At 41.9% G+C, this 17,460-nt stretch overlaps 1 protein-coding gene across 1 annotated transcript in view; it reads left to right on the top strand.

The window, feature by feature from the left end:
* LOC138946978 (uncharacterized) overlaps positions 1-17,460 on the top strand; it is a 271,906-nt gene that overhangs the window by 77,764 nt on the left and 176,682 nt on the right. The gene's annotated exons all lie outside the window — the stretch shown is intronic.

Consider the following 17,460-nt stretch of genomic DNA (forward strand, 5'->3'; position numbering starts at 1 on the left):
TTTTTTCCATTTTTTTGATAAATGTCTTTGATGACGTCATATCCGGCTTTTCGTGAAAGTTGAGGCGGCACTGTCACGCTCTCATTTTTCAACCAAATTGGTTGAAATTTTGGTCAAGTAATCTTCGACGAAGCCCGGACTTCGGTATTGCATTTCAGCTTGGTGGCTTACAAATTAATTAATGACTTTGGTCATTAAAAATCTGAAAATTGTAAAAAAAAAATAAAAATTTATAAAACGATCCAAATTTACGTTCATCTTATTCTCAATCATTTTCTGATTCCAAAAACATATAAATATGTTATATTTGGATTAAAAACAAGCTCTGAAAATTAAATATATAAAAATTATTATCAAAATTAAATTGTCGAAATCAATTTAAAAACACTTTCATCTTATTCCTTGTCAGTTCCTGATTCCAAAAACATATAGATATGATATGTTTGGATTAAAAACACGCTCAGAAAGTTAAAACAAAGAGAGGTACAGAAAAGCGTGCTATCCTTCTTAGCGCAACTACTACCCCGCTCTTCTTGTCAATTTCACTGCCTTTGCCATGAGCGGTGGACTGACGATGCTACGAGTATACGGTCTTGCTGAAAAATGGCATTGCGTTCAGTTTCATTCTGTGAGTTCGACAGCTACTTGACTAAATGTTGTATTTTCGCCTTACGCGACTTGTTTTTATTGCATTTGTAAAAAAAAAATTTTTTTTAATAAAAGCGTCAAAACGAAAGTAACAGGTAGACGGCAGACGACACAAGGCCGGGGATAACCCCGCATCCCTTTTGCCGTCAGTGTTTCAATGTAATGTGTTGTCTTTCTCTTTGTATAGTAAGTCCAGTCTCTTTGCGTCACTGTATGGTTATTTTCTACCCTGACCAAAAAAAAACAAAACAACAACAACAAAATCCCTACCTACCTACCCTATTTTTTTAAGCCATGTTAGAAACATACAACTTTTTTTGTGGCCTAATGCGCCACGCTCAGCCTGATGCTTCGCCGTTTGCACACCGTGGACCCTCCCTCGACAATCTGATCCACCTCAGTTATGCGGGAGTCACACATACACGACGCACGGTCAGCGCAATGAAAACAAGTCGCGTAAGGCGAAAATACAACATTTAGTCAAGTAGCTGTCGAACTCACAGAATGAAACTGAACGCAATGCAACGCAGCAAGACCGTATACTCGTAGCATCGTCAGTCCACCGCTCACGGCATAGGCAGTGAAATTGACAAGAAGAGCGGGGTAGTAGTTGCGCTGGGAAGGATAGCACGCTTTTCTGTACCTCTCTTCGTTTTAACTTTCTGAGCGTGTTTTTAATCCAAACATATCATATCTATATGTTTTTGGAATCAGGAACCGACAAGGAATAAGATGAAAGTGTTTTTAAATTGATTTGGAAAATTTAATTTTGAAAATAATTTTTATATATTTAATTTTCAGAGCTTGTTTTTAATCCGAATATAACATATTTATATGTTTTTGGAATCAGCAAATGATGGAGAATAAGATAAACGTAAATTTGGATCGTTTTATAAAAAACATATTTTTTAAAAAAATTTAAGATTTTTAAAGGCACAGTAAGCCTCCCGTAAACCATCACAGAGCTCCCCGAGCGTCTAAATACAGTACAAGCATACTTCCATTTGAACGCTCACCGAACGGGAACATCCTGGCTGCTTTCTGTCGAGCGTGGACATTTTCAAAGAATTTATTTTCGTAGACTTGTTCCGTTAACAACAACGGCGCCTCGTTTTTGCGCTAGACCTAACTTTTAAAATCTAAATAATAAATTGACAGCTTGTTACACAAACATTCTTTAATCATAAAAGAATTCGTTTTTCATCAAGACAAGATCAGAACAATTCGAAGTTGTGAAAGTTTAAAAAAAGAAAAGCCCGGAAGCAGGGTCACGCAAGGGTCGTAGCAGACGACGGCCGGTTTATCAGTGCAAATCGCCGTTCCTCTCAACAGTCAAAAGCCATCGCTAGAGTTCTTGTGAACCACAGCCGTTGTTTCGTGCATAAAAAAAACGTGCTATTGTAGATAAGCTCACGTCGAGTCGCATTCAAATGACTTAACTATGACGACTGCATTGTGAAAAGGGAAAACTGGATCACACGGGTTCACGATGGCTCAGGGGTAAGATAAACCACGCAAAAATAAATTCTTTGAAAATTGTTCGCTCTTTACGGAGGGCACCTAGGATGTTCTCAATTGGTGAGTGTTTAAATGAAATGGTGTTTGTACTGTGTGTAAAAGCCTGACCGTATCTGTGATGGTTTACGGGAGGCTTACTCTGCCTTTAATGACAAAAGTCATTAATTAATTTTTAAGCCACCACGCTGAAATGCAATACCGAAGTCCGGGCTTCGTCGAACATTACCCGACCAAAATTTCAACCAATTTGGTTGAACAATGAGGGCGTGACAGTGCCGCCTCAACTTTCACGAAAAGCCGGATATGACGTCATCAAAGACATTTCTCAAAAAAATGAAAAAAAGTATGGGGATTTCATACCCAGGAACTCTCATGTCAAATTTCATAAAGATCGGTCCAGTAGTTTAGTCTGAATCGCTCTACACACACACACACACACAAACACACACACAGACACACACACACACACGCACATACACCACGACCCTCGTCTCGATTCCCCCCTCTACGTTAAAACATTTAGTCAAAACTTGACTAAATGTAAAAATCGCAATTTTGGCCAGTGCGTTGTCGTTCCGGCTGGGTGTGCGTCATTATTCGTTAGGGCCTACCACAGAGATATAGGTAGAGGTTACACGCCGAGTCTCAGTGATTATTAAAAATAATGGTCGAAGTTAGCGGATCATGAAAAATGCGAGCTTTAGCGAGCTTTTTCATGACCGCGAACTGAGACCATTATTTTTTATAATCACTGAGACGAGGTGTGTAACCTCTTTATTCCTCCTTTCTTCAGTTATTCAAAGAAAAGAGGAGGTTTTTTGCGAAAGTTTGATCGAATCCTATTCACTCAACCAGTCAACCTGCGCAGGCGATCGATTAATGCGCGGTTGTATAGTTCCGTGCAAATCATTCCATTCTGTTAACACTTGTCAGTTTTCCTATTTTGGACTAAAATCAAGTACACAGATATGCTGTTATTCTGCTGTGGCGGCAAAGGCAGATATTGTGTGTTCTATATATGTTTTGGTATCGCTTAGGATAATGTTCTTTCGTCAAATGGGACTTGCAGACGCCGGAACTTTTGCACCCGTGTTCCAACGTTAAAAACTGTATGAAGTTCAGTTTTCTGGGGAAAATAGTGTATGAAACCGCTTTATGTTGTTTAAATTGATGAGATGTGTGCATTTGGTTGCGTGTGATCTGTTTATTAAATGAAATATTGTTGAAAACTGACCGTCGGATTGCAGTCTGTTGTCGAAGAAACTGAGTGAAAAGAAGGGGAACTACTCTTGTCGCTAGACAAAGTATGAGTTACTTGCCTTGCGGGAAATTGCTTGTGATGAACGTTTGAGCACGGCAAATCTACATTCAGAAAACAACCGAACTCATGGATTTTATATGAAGATTCATGTGTTCAGGCCTGTAGTTGTTAATTTAAATGCGGTATGTTTGTATTGTTGGCTCCAGAGATGTATACTTCGTACGTTAGAGCATTCGGAACTTTTCAGTCGCAAAAAGTAGTACCGAAACAGAACAACTTCTCAACCCATTGCACTATCGAGGATTCAGGCTGTTGCTGGGTCGTTATTTGTTTGGTTGCTGGGTCATTATCGAAAAATAACTACCCCTACAAGTTTACAGAGGTAAAGAAGCAGAGGGGGGAATAAAATAGTCTATAGCTCTGTGGGGCCTACTCGTTCGTCGAGCGCGCTGGACCAACGCTATGCATTCGTTGTTATTCGCTGTGTGCGTTGGGATTTTTGAGCATGCACAAAAATGTGCGCGGAGCTCGACGCATGGATGTACAAGCCCGAAGGACGCCAGACACGCGCAGAGCGCGCTAGACCAACGCCAGACACACGCGGCGGAGCACACGCTGTGTATTCGTTGTCAACTCGCTAGCTTCTACAGTGGAACCCCCCTTTACGATCTAAAAAAATCTGAGAAAATCGGGTCTTAAAAAGGAGCGAGTCTTAAAATGGGAGTAAATACTGTACAGAGGATTTGAACAGAAAATCTTAAAAAAAAAGGTCTTAAAAGGGACGAAGTCTTAAATTGAGGGGTCTTCACACGGGGGTCGCACTGTACCAAACCGCGACAAAAGTTGGGCGCACAACAACGCGCTGATCTTATTTTCCATTTGTGATTAATTGCGCGGGCCACGCGTTGGGTATGTGTGACTCCCCCCTTAGTACGGCACTTTTGATCCACCTAAAAAGTGAAACATGTGGTGGGTTGCTCCCATGAAACCCGTTTGTAGAAAAAAAACATCAGCATGATTTGCAAATAAAGTACAGAAGAAGATGCACAACAGTTTAGACTTGCAAGTGGTACAACAGTCATTACCATTGATTGCTCTAAACGTCCGTGCGGCCGCTGACTTCGCTCTAACTTTCGGGGAAAAAGAAAATGTCTTATTTTTCTGGCCAATACCTTCTTGGTTATTTCTTAATTCATCATAATTATTATATACGTTGAAAGTGCAGCCTATTTCGAGTTAATCGATTACTCTGGCGATGAATTACGTAAAGGGGTTGTGGGAGAAAATTGCCAAAAAACAACCCAACCCATTGAAAACCTGGGTACGTGCCACCAAATGTTAATGTGCTATGTACGTGCCACCAACGAAAATCAGAAGGTACAGAAATCACGATACTGACTGTATTCCTTCCTAATTGGGTAAAATAAGCCTACGCTCAAAGCGCAATCAGATGGACTTTAGCACAACTGACAGACAAAATGGCGTAGGGGAGGGAGGGGTAGGGTGGGACATGGGGCAGGGTGGAACAGGCTAATTTTAGTGATGATGCGATGTTTTATCCGGGACTTTTGTTTTCCCGCCAAGCTGTGATTACCCAGACCAGTCTCTGCCGCCAAAGTCCTGCAGACAGTCGTGTTTGGTTTTGATGAGGCAGAAAATATTATCCAGATTCCAACCGTAAGTAAATTTTTAGCTCTCTAATAGGCGCAAGCTTTGTATCCTTTGTTTTGACTTGACAAGAATGAAACTTGACACCTGCAGAGAGAAATTATTCAGGCATATTATGCTGCCGGATGCTACTAGATTTAATTGCACCGATCCACTGAGGGGCAGGGTGGGACGGGGCAGGGTGGAACAGTCCCACCCTGCCCCTTCAGTGTTCCACCCTGCCCCTTGGGTGTCCCACCCTACCCCTGGGGTGTTTCACCCTGCCCCTCTCCGTACATTTCTCCCAGTCTATAAACAATGAATAATCTATTGTTTGTTTTACATGCATATCACTAATTTTATCAATATTTTTTTCAGTTGAAACTTTTATGGTTATTGTTTTTCTTTTGTCTTTTTCGGTATTGTTCTTGTTCGTCTAAAATCACTATTTGCAAAGGATGTGAAATTTGAATACATAAATAAATCAATAGATAAATAAGTAAACAAATAAGTAATTAAATTTTTCCTTTTATTTTCTTTCCACTTTCAGATGGTGAGAACATACAAAAGAAAAACAGACCGGACAGAAAGATCTACTGAGAATGTCCAGCAACTCCACAAAGCAGTGATGGCTGTCAGAAAAGGCCAGTCTTTCCGACAAGTCGCTGAAGAATTTGGAATTAAAAGATCCTCTTTATGGCGAGCAGTGAGGAAAGATGGCGAAGGAAAGAAGCTGGCCTCATATAGTGAGATGTCCCAGTCAAGGCTGATTTTCACCATTGAAGAGGAAGTTGAGTTAGTTCAGTACTTACTGACCGCATCACGCATTGGATTTCCTCTAGACACTGCGACTGTAAAGTCATGAGCTTACACCCTAGCCATTCGAAATGGGAATCGTGTTCCAGACAACTGGGAGAAAAACAAACAAGCCGGAAAAGACTGGATGACAGCATTCAAGAGTCGCCATCGTCAGCTCAGCATCAGAACCCCTGAGGCGACCAGCATTGCAAGAGCAACTGCATTCAATAAGCACAATGTTGGTACCTTCTTTGAAAAATTGAGGCGGCTGTACCAAGAACACACCCTAACGCCTGAAAGAATCTACAATGTAGATGAAACGGCACTAACCACCTCCCAGAGGCCTCAGAAGGTGGTTGCTGAGGCTGGTGTCAAGCAGGTCGCACAACTGGTCTCGCATGAGCGTGGAGAGACAGTTACGATGCTGGGCATCATCAACGGCATCGGGAACTGCCTGCCACCCTGCCTCGTGTTCCCAAGAAAGAACTACAAGAACCATATGCTCTTCGGTGCACCACCAGGCACCCAAGGCTTTTGTAACCCAAGCGGGTGGATGACGCAGGAGATCTTCGTGCAGTGCCTCCACCATATTCAGAAACATATTCGATGCACGGTGGAGAACAAAGTCCTTGTCATTCTAGACAATCATGTATCCCACATCTCAGTGGAAGCAGTTGACTACTGCAGAGACAACGGCATTGTGCTGTTGAGTCTCCCTCCCCATTGTAGTCACAGGCTCCAACCGTTGGACAAGACCGTCTTTAGCCCGCTGAAGAGGCAGTACAACGCAGCGATCACCTCATGGATGTACAACAACCCTGGAAAACGTCAGACGATCCACGACGTCGCAGGAATCCTTGGCACTGCATATAACCGTGCCTTCACAATTCAGAACATCACCAGTGGTTTCAAGTCCACGGGCATCTGCCCACTGGATACCGAAGTCTTTTCAGAAGCCGACTTCTACCAAAGCTACATCAGCGACAAACCCTGTCAACAATCAACCACTCCCATTGAAACTTCAACACAAGCCGCCCAAAACGCTGCTGTTGACGGTCCACCTGATCAAAGCGCTGCTCGTTCCCCTGACCCTGTTCTGATCTGCTCACCTGAAGTTATCAGGCCATACCCAAAAGCTACAAAATGCCTTAAATGGCAGAATGCCAGGAAGATCCACGAGAGGTACGCTCTACATCAGGCCGCAAATGAAGCATATGAAATGAGAAGTGCTTAGATTATTCTTATTATTGAGCTTTTAAATCTCAGATTTCATCCTTTTACCGCCACTCTGTAACCTGCTTTCTGATTTTGATTGCTACTGTGGTAGGGGTCTTTTGTCTTTTGGAAGGTTTGGATACCAAGCACATTGTGAAGACCCTATGATTGATTTCCCCACTTTTGGGGGCATGTTTGCAGGGCAGAGTGAAAGATGGAAAGACGTACACATGTATCATCTGCACAGAGCCATTCTGCACGTCTCGCCCCGGTGAAGTGTGGATCCAGTGCGGGAGTTGCCTGATGTGGTGCCACGAAGAATGCGCAGAAATTGGAACTTTGGCAGTGTTCACATGTGACTTTTGCAAGTGAAGCCTGATATGACTTCCCTTGAAAGATTCATCTAGTCATGCAATCTGTTTTGAGAAATACTCAAAATAATTACGAAATGATATCCTGTTGTGCTATTCTTTTATTTTCCTATGTAGATTTTGTTTTTATGACATGGCAATGTTGATGCGATTTTCTAGTCATCTTTGCGTTCAGTTATGTTTTTCATCATTGTGAACACACGTTCACCATTTCTGTGCACGTTATTCAATCTTTAGCCGGGTTCGATTACTATTTTCAACCATTCAAGTACACGTTTTGTAATTAATGTGTGTAATATTTTGCGCTGAGTGCTGCGAGAATGTTTTGTTTTTTCTAGTGAAAGCCAAAAAGGGTTGTTTTAGCTGGTACAAGGTTCTTAATTTCACACACAAATTCATATGTCCCACCCTGCCCCGTCATGTTTCACCCTGCCCCAAGCAATGTCCCATCCTGCCCCGTCATGTTCCACCCTGCCCCACATTTTTTTGCGTTTTTAACTGCGAATTCTCCTGAGTCGGTTAAATAAATCTATTTTTTGTTTTCTTTGTTTTGTGGCAAATTCAATAAAGTTTCTAATGACACTAATTTTGTGTTTTTGTCTTTAGTATTGAATGAGATATTCCAAAAAAGGAGTTTTTTGTCCCACCCTACCCCTCCCTCCCCTATGGTGTTCAAACCCCACAAGTGCAATGCCGTATGATAGATACGTGTGTGTGTGTGTGTGTGTGTGTGTTCTGTGTGTGTGTGTGTATCTGTGTGTGTATGTTATTCAGAGAGTAAGGTGAGGGGAGAGGGAGAGAGAGACTGAGTATGTGCATGTAGGAACAGGCACTCGTCACGACTAGGTGGGCGTGGCCTATGTCTTGGCTGTCACTTGTGATGGACGGGGGGTCTTTTCTTATTGTTTATACTAGTAGTCTTGAGAGCGCACAGGCCCCGCCCACTTTGATCCCGACCTGCTCGTGACGAGTGCCTGTGGGCTATGTGTATAAGTACGTGCGTACATGTGTGTGTGTGTGTGTGTGTGTGTGTGGGGGTGGGTGTGTGTGTGTGTGTGTGTGGGTGTGTGTGTGTGTGTGTGTGTGGGTGTGTGTGTGTGTGTGTGTGTGTGTGTGTGTGTGTGTGTGTGTGTGTGTGTGTGTGTGTGTGTGTTCCACTGTACTTGATGTGTTTGTTGATTCAGTCCATAAATAAAAAGGCATTGAACATTTTCTTTTATGACATCATGTTTTTACCTGTGCTGAACAATTTTCTTGGGTTTTGTCAGTGGCAAAGGTGACTGAACCTCTTCCATAATATCGAGTTCTAGATGGCAGATCAAGGAACTGTTCAGGCTAAGGTGTCGAACAAAAAAAAACTGGAAGTCGGCCCCTCCTCGTATCCTTAGGGGATTATGACTTTATTCAGTTATTCTGCAGAAAAACAGAAATGCTGGAGAAAAACTGTTTGTTTCTGCAGCATTTCTGCATAATGTCATCTTTCGCGAGAGCAACGGTTTTTTTTCTGCAGTAAAACAGTTTTACTGCAGTAAAATTGAAATCAAGAACTATGATGTTGCAGTAAAACGGTGCTGTTGTTTTATTGGAGAAACACTTTTTCTTCAGCATTTTGGTATTATTCAGTTATTCTGCAGAAAAAAACCGAAATGCTGGAGAAAAACTGTCTTTTCTGCAGCATTTCTGCATAATGTCATCTTTCGCCGAAGCAACGGGTTTTTCTGGAGCAAAACATTTTACTGCAGTAAAATTGAAATCAAGAATGCTGCAGTAAAACGGTGCTGTTGTTTTACTGCAGAAAACCTGTTTACACTTTTTCTGCAGCATTTTGTACTGGCTCATTATAATGTTGGAGCACGCGAGCCCCCCTCTGTCGAGAGATGCCGGACTCATCCAGAATTACCAATAGTTGTGCGTGACCCGAATGTATTTTGTCTGTCTGACTTCCTTTCCGCCGGAAGTTCAAAGTTTCAAATTAAACAATGGCACCTGTCAGCAACATTGTCACATTTTCCCAGACGAACGCAGTAGTCCACTTCGTGTTCGATTTGCTTCAGAAATTGTTCACGTTCGGCCGCCGATGTGAAGTTGAATATAATGCCCTTATGCTACACGCCTTCTGATTGGTACACTGCGGAACAAACTATTATACTATCCCAGGGGGCGACGAATACAAACGCTACTTTACAAGGTCGTTCGTTTTTCTCCAGAAAAGCTGTGACAGACTATTCTGAAGAAACAGTTAATCGCAATAATGCTGCAGAAAACCAAGTAAACATTATGCTTCAGAAAAACTGTTTTACTGCAGTAAAACACGTTGCTTCGGCGAAAGATGACATTATGCAGAAATGCTGCAGAAAAGACAGTTTTTCTCCAGCATTTCGGTTTTTCTCCAGAATAACTGAATGATGTCATAATCCGCCAAGAGCCAGTACAAAATGCTGCAGAAAAAATGTAAACAGGTTTTCTGCAGTAAAACAACAGCACCGTTTTACTGCAGCATTCTTGATTTCAATTTTACTGCAGTAAAATGTTTTGCTGCAGAAAAAAACGCTGCTTCGGCGAAAGATGGCATTATGCAGAAATGCTGCAGAAAAAAACGGGTTTTCTCCAGCATTTGTATTTTCTGCAGAATAACTGAATAAAGTCATAATCCGCTAAGGATACTCCTCGTCGATGGACACGCTTAAAATACTGTCAATGAATTTCGCAGAAACATCCATCGTTTTAATTTCCAAAAAAAACATTGATGGAAAGGCGCTGGTTCTATGCGACGCTTAGTTTTCGAGATAGACGTGACCTGACGAAGACAATCACAACTCCATCACAAATAGAATTCTGTTACATTTGACATCAATCTGGGAGATATTTCTCTGGTAAGGTTGAACAAAAATAGATCTGGGCTGTTCGGTTGAGGCGGTTGGGAAGCAGACAGATTACTGTGATTGAAATGAATCACTGGACAAAAAATAAATGCGTCTTGAAATCTTATACTTACTGATGAAACTGTATTTTGACAGGATGCAGGGCCGGACTAGGGGGGGGGGGGGTAATTACAGGGGTTGCGCAACCCCCCCCCCCCCCTGGCTTAAGCATGTACCTCCCAAACGCTATTTTTTGGGGGGGAGGGGGGGGGGGGGGTTGCATCGAATTTACCTTTTTCGTTCAAGGAGAGGCTTCCTTTTCCTCCAGAAACATCAAACAAGTCGCGTACATTTAGTCAAGCTGTGGAACTAACAGAATGAAACTGAACGTAGTCCGCCGCTAGTGCAAAAGGCAGTGAAAGTGACGAGCCTGTTTGGCGCGGTAGCGGTTGCGCTGTGCTTCATAGCACGCTTCACTGTACCTCTCTTCGTTTTAAGTTTCTGGGCGTGTTTTTAATCCAAACATATCATATCTATATGTTTTTGGAATCAGGAACCGACAAGGAATTCCGAATAAGATGAAATTGTTTTTAAATCGATTTCGGAAATTTTATTTTGATCATAATTTTTATATTTTTAATGTTCAGAGCTTGTTTTTAATCCAAATATAACATATTTATATGTTTTTGGAATCAGAACATGATAAAGAATAAGATGAACGTAAATTTGGATCGTTTTATAAAAAAAATATTTTTTTACAATTTTCAGATTTTTAATGACCAAAGTCATTAATTAATTTTTAAGCCACCAAGCTGAAATGCAATACCGAAGTCCGGCCTTCATCGAAGATTGCTTGGCCAAAATTTCAATAAATTGGATTGAAAAATGAGGGTGTGACAGTGCCGCCTCAACTTTTACAAAAAGCCGGATATGACATCATCAAAGACATTTATCGAAAAAAATAAAACAACGTCCGGGGATATCATTCCCAGGAACTTTCATGTAAAATGTCATAAAGATTGATCCAGTAGTTTAGTCTGAATCGCTCTACACACACACACAGACAGACAGACACACACACACACATACACCACACCCTCGTCTCGATTCCCCCCTCTACGTTAAAACATTTAGTCAAAACTTGACTAAATGTTAAAACGTTCAGCTTTCGCCCCCCTTGCAACCCCCATCCCCCTACTAGTACTTACCTAGTCCGGCCCTGGGATGTGTGTGTATACGTTTTGCAGTCCATTTGTCAACGCACTTTTTCGTAGCAGACAGATTTTCTTATGACGGCGAGACTGAAATGGTACGCGAAATGTTTCATTCAAGTTCAACTCGCGAGCTCGAATATGACGTCAGTTCAGCTTTCGTCATAATTATGTGATCGTTTGGCATTTAAACAAGTGTGATTTTCCGTCACTGTGTACTGCGTGCTTTGCGTTTTGACAGACCAGACGTCTTGAGAAAAGCATCGCCAAACATTGCAGTAAAACAGCTGAATATGAAACGAAAAGGAAGCGTGCAGAAGGATGTTTGAGTCTTGCTGCTCCTTGAATGCTCTTGGAAACCTTTCCGTACCTTAGTTTTTATGGAGCTATATATTTAGCTTTAAATTCTGAAGAAAAAAAATTCTGTTTGACTGGCTTTACCTCTAAAGGTAGTTTGTGTGCTTCGGGCACTCGGTAACACTTACCGGGGAAATATGCACATAAAAGAAATCACAAAGAAATACATTAAAGCCAAACATTCTCAACAAGGAAAAAGGATAGGAAATAGGGTAATGACAGGCGTATGTTTAGACAGGTTGATAGACAAATTCATCGGGGAAAAACTACTTGAACATTATCATTACGGAATTTTAAGAAAAAGAAGAAAGATGATAAACTCGCGTGCACACACACACACACACACACACACCGTCACACACACACACACACACACACACTTAACAAGGGCGGATCTGGGGGGGGGGGTTACACGGGTTACGTAACCCCCCCCACCCCACCCCCCCAAAAAAGAGGTAATTTATTGGCTCAGGATGCACCAGATAGCTCTATTTTGCTTCTTTGGATAAACAAAATTTCCGGGGGGGCATGCCCCCGGACCCCCTAGAGGCTTAGGCGCCTTCGGCGCCGTCAACTTGTATCTTCGCAGTCATTTTGTAACCCCCCCCCCTCCAAAGTGAATTGATCCGCCCTGACACACATGCAAGCACGTACTATACACTGACATACATGCACATACTCTCAATCTCCCTCTCAGTCTCTCTCCCTCTTCCCCTCTCAACCTTGCTCTCTTAATAACACACACACACACGGCACACACACACACACACGTACAAACACTCACACACATACACACATTGCCGGCACACACACACATTGGCACACACACACACACACACACACATACACACACACACATCTTAGATCTATCATACGGCATTGCACTTGTATTGTGGGGTTTGAACACCAAACGCCATTTTACGTAGCGCTCGCGATACGCACCCATTTTATCTGATTGCGCTTTGAGCGTAGGCTCATTTTACCCAATTAGGAACGGGAATACAGTCAGTATCGTGGTTTCTGTACCTTCTGATTTTCGTCGGTGGCACGTACATAGCACATTTGAGATGGATCAGATTGTCGAGGGAAGGTCCACGGTGTGGTTTGCTTAAGCACTGACCAGACTTGGACGCCGTTTTACGGTATATGCGCTGTAAGCCGTTTTGTGCGTCGCGCGGGATTTTGCCGAGTGGCCACACATCGACGACTTTTTTCACAACGCGGTATCAGTGGAGCGGAAGCGTCAAGGTCACCTGACAGGAAGTTCAGTTGCATCGACTGCCACGCCGCGAACTTTGTGTCCCTGTTTTTGTATAACTTGGAAAATGTAATCCACAGGGATTCGTGGCTTCTGTATAGATCGATAAGTTCGCCGATCTGTGTCGAAGAGAATCGGTAAGCAGCCGCCATGTTGTACTTAGAGTCTACTCAATCCAACTCGATTTGACGGTTGACGTCATCGCTCTGGTTTTCTCTGATTGGTCAAATTTCCGTCGTTCTATTTCTGTGTCAGAGAAATTAGAACACGCTCTATTCTGTCTGCAGATAACGCTTCGCGATCATAGCCCGCCGCGGCGTGCCCCGCGGGACCATTTTGAGCATAAGTCAAATGTGAACAGGGTCAGCCTGAAGTGTCTGGACAGGCCTTTAGCGAGGCTATGTTATTACTTCTCGCACGTGATTGGTCCGGCAGATTTCCGCGACTCTTTGAGTCTCCAAACTGAGAGAGTGCACCCACAGGCACCTGAAGCAGGATGTTCTACGTTGTTACTGAACACAGATGGAGACAGTCATTGTTCTCCGAGATCGCGCTGTGGTCAATGTATACATCAATTCATATTACTTGTTTTTTTTATTTATACGGTTAACCGATCACACACTTGCCTTTCGTCATCATACCCACACACAGGCACACAGAAACCAGCATAATAGATTACATTGTTTTGGTCGTTCCTTGTTTTGTTGTTGTTTTGTTTTAGGGTGTATATTTGTGTGTCCTACACAATTTAGATTGTATGAAGTTTCGTTGTATGATGCCTACAAGTGACTCGAGCGGGATACGGCACTCACATGGAAAAACAAAACAATGCGCACAGTGAGCAAAATATCTAAATATCATTTGAAAAGACAAAACAAATGGAATACGTACATAAGCTACACGTAGCCACAGCACGCCGCATTGCAGCTGATCAAGTGCCATTTCTATACCTACTTCTGCGCACTATATAGTGTTTGTGTTTTGAGATCCAAAACAGGCTGCCTATTTACCCGGCGTGATCATTCACACACGTTCAGCTAGTCTCTGTTGGCCATAAGAACCTTTTAACAAGTCTACATAACACCGAGACAATTGGTTCATGCAAACAGATGACGTCGATCGCATGACGTAAATTCGATGTACGATTTTTTCGAGGCTACCTCAAAGAAGTATGTGCAAAGAAATAAACCATTTCTGTCCGTCTGTTTTTAATTGCATGAAAGCAGGAAAGAGATTGTATAAGACAGTATGAAAACAATGACATTTGATAGCAATCTCACCGTTTTGAATGGAAGCCTAACAATATGTATTTTTATTTCTTATAGTCAAGAAAAAACTCAATCGTAAAATCAGTAGGCCTATATCTTGAAAATCGAAAGCATTCCAAAGAAGGTAAATCGTTATTCACTTATCTCAATTTCCATATTCATGCCAGAAATGTTCTAAAAGATGCATAAGCATGCTGTCAATTCATTATTTTCCGTAAAAGCTAATTGTTGCGGTCTATGACATGAGGGTGATGCGGTCGATGACCTGCTGAAAAAGTAAATCGATGCGGTACTAACCGATCAATCCATAGATACTTGTACGAATAGCAAAAATGTGTACAACCAAGGACACTGTCAGCAAAAAGACTTACTCCTTAAATACCCTTTTTCAAATTACAACAATTCTCCAAGCTAACATATTTGCTTAAAGGGATTATATCTAACAATAAAACTGTCTCAAATCGTCCCAAGAGCTATACAGTTCAGATTGGGGGTTGTAGTTATGTGACCACACACCACTGAGGAATATCTTAAAATAAACGTGTGAGCGCTGAGTAACTCAAAATTGAAAACGGCTGTGTTTTGAGTGGGCGTCCCAGACTGTAATTCTCATTGTTACGTTCTTTGATAGAGTCCTAATGTTCGTCCTACATTCTGACCCTGAGTATTTCAATCAATCAATCAATCAATATGAGGCTTATATCGCGCGCATTCCGTGGGTACAGTTCTAAGCGCAGGGATGTGGTTTTTTTTTTTGTTTTTTTTTAATGCAATTTATATCGCGCACATATTCAAGGCGCAGGGATTTATTCATGCCGTGTGAGATGGAAATTTTTTTACACAATACATCACGCATTCACATCGGCCAGCAGATCGCAGGCATTTCGGCGCATGTCCTACTTTTCACGGCCTATTTCATGCGCTATTCCTAGAGATAGAGATTTGAAATTGTGCCGAGAGCTACAGAGCTCGTTTTTGGAGTTGAATAGATGACAATGCAGACTAGGAACGTCTTACAATTAGTGTTTGAGCGTTCTATTTTTCAAATCTGAAATATGTATTTGGTAGTCATTGCAGACCTTAAAGGCACACTCAGTTTCACGTAAACCATCAGTTTCTGGCCATAGACGCTGTCGGGATTTCACACACAGTACAAACACCTTTTCATTTAAACACTAACCGCTTGAGAACATCCCAGATGCCCTCCGTAAAGAGCAAGCATTTTTCAAAGAACTGATTTCGTGCAGGCAGAACGGATTTACAATGAGACAAATCGGCACTAGAACTAACTTTTAAAATCTAAATAATAAATTGACAGCTTGTTACACAAACATTCTTAAATCATAAAAGAATTATTTTTTCATCAAGACAATTCGAAGTTTTGACAGTTTGAAAAACGTAAGCCCTAAAGCAGGTCCCGCAAGGTCGTGTTTCCCATGCCAAGCAGACGAATGTTCGGCATTGCGCTTGCTTCTTTAAATCCAACTGCCGCCGATAAGTTCAAGTTGTGTGACTCGCAGTCGTTTGTTGCATTTTAGATTCAGAGGTACACACTAACGTGCTATTGCAGATACAGCGAGTCGCATTGAAATCACAAACTGACGACTAAATTGTGAACAAAAGGAAAGTGGATCACACGGGTTCACGATGGCTCAGGGGTAAAATAAACCACGAAATCTGGTGTGTGGTTTACGCAATAGCCATTCAAACAAACTGTCATATGCATTTAATTCTATTAAATACCATAAGGTAAGAACTGCTTTTGTTCGTGAGAAGATTTAAATCGTTCTGTAAACCATTTGAGGCTTGGGCCTTTAGTATTGGGCTTTAGTATTCTCCAACCGACATTCTGTTTGTTTCTTGGAGCGATGTGAGACAGTTTTCTTGTTAAATACAATCCCTTTAAGTATAAAGTATACAAATGAGATTTCACAATTTAATTTTAAGTACTTAGCTAGCTATCTGCATGCTTACAGCAAGTACACTTGTAAATGAGATAACACTTAGTAAATTTTAAGGGGCTTATTGTCCGTCAGGTTTTAATTGCCTATATTGGACATGAATTGGTTTATACGATTCGAGTTTTTACGCCCTCGCGGCTTTTGATGTATGCGTGTTTAGGTGGTATCAGCCATCTGCACTTATGGTAGAACGACCAAGATCTTTAACGTGCCATTGTGGTGACACGGGGGTGGGAGATGGATACCGTCTCTGGGTCTGCACATAAAGTTGACCCGTGTCCGTCCCGGCCCGGATTCGAACCAGCGACCTTTCGATCACAAGTCCAGTGCTCTACCACCTGAGCTACCCGGGCCCCCGAGATAACACTGCGGGAATAATGATAGCGTATATGGCGCGAACCGCAGAGTTCCGTGTCGGCTCTCCGCACTTTACAACATATGATTATGGATAAAACACAGTAAGTCAAAAATAAATACATGTAAATCGTAACATAGCTACGGAACAATAGACCTGCAGCAATACAACATTACTTTTGAACAACAACGTTCATACAGACACACACAATGGCCATACATGAACAGTCAACATCCCGAGAGCCTTTCTTTCGTGCAGTGCGTTCAATTTTGTCTAACTGTATTGATTGCGCTTTACGCGCCTTTGTATTATGCCATTATTATTTGCTTTGAACTTTGCAGTTTTTAGTGTGCCCTTTGATAAGCTTGTCTCTTGTGTGAACTGTCAGCCTATGACGAGTTGTCGTTCGTGGACCAAAGCAGCAATCCTGCATCCCTTCCTTTAAACAAAACGAACTATGGTTTCCTGGCGGTCTATTAAAATGACAAGGCGTTATTGATTATAAAAAGAAAAAAAAAAGAAAAAAAAACATCACCGTTTAGATATCTTGATTATTTCCAACGTGAGTACAGTGCTTTTTTTGTTGTTGTCTTTTTGTATTAAGATTGATTAAAACAAGGCACCAAAGTAGTGCGTCAAAGAAAAGTTCTGACGTAGATGTCTTTGATGATTTTCTTGCACACAAAGTGTTGCTTTTATGTTCGCGCTTTCTGTAGAGTTGCATTGAGATT

This window comes from Littorina saxatilis, linkage group LG14 (assembly GCF_037325665.1).
Source record: "Littorina saxatilis isolate snail1 linkage group LG14, US_GU_Lsax_2.0, whole genome shotgun sequence".
Classification (NCBI taxonomy): domain Eukaryota; kingdom Metazoa; phylum Mollusca; class Gastropoda; order Littorinimorpha; family Littorinidae; genus Littorina; species Littorina saxatilis.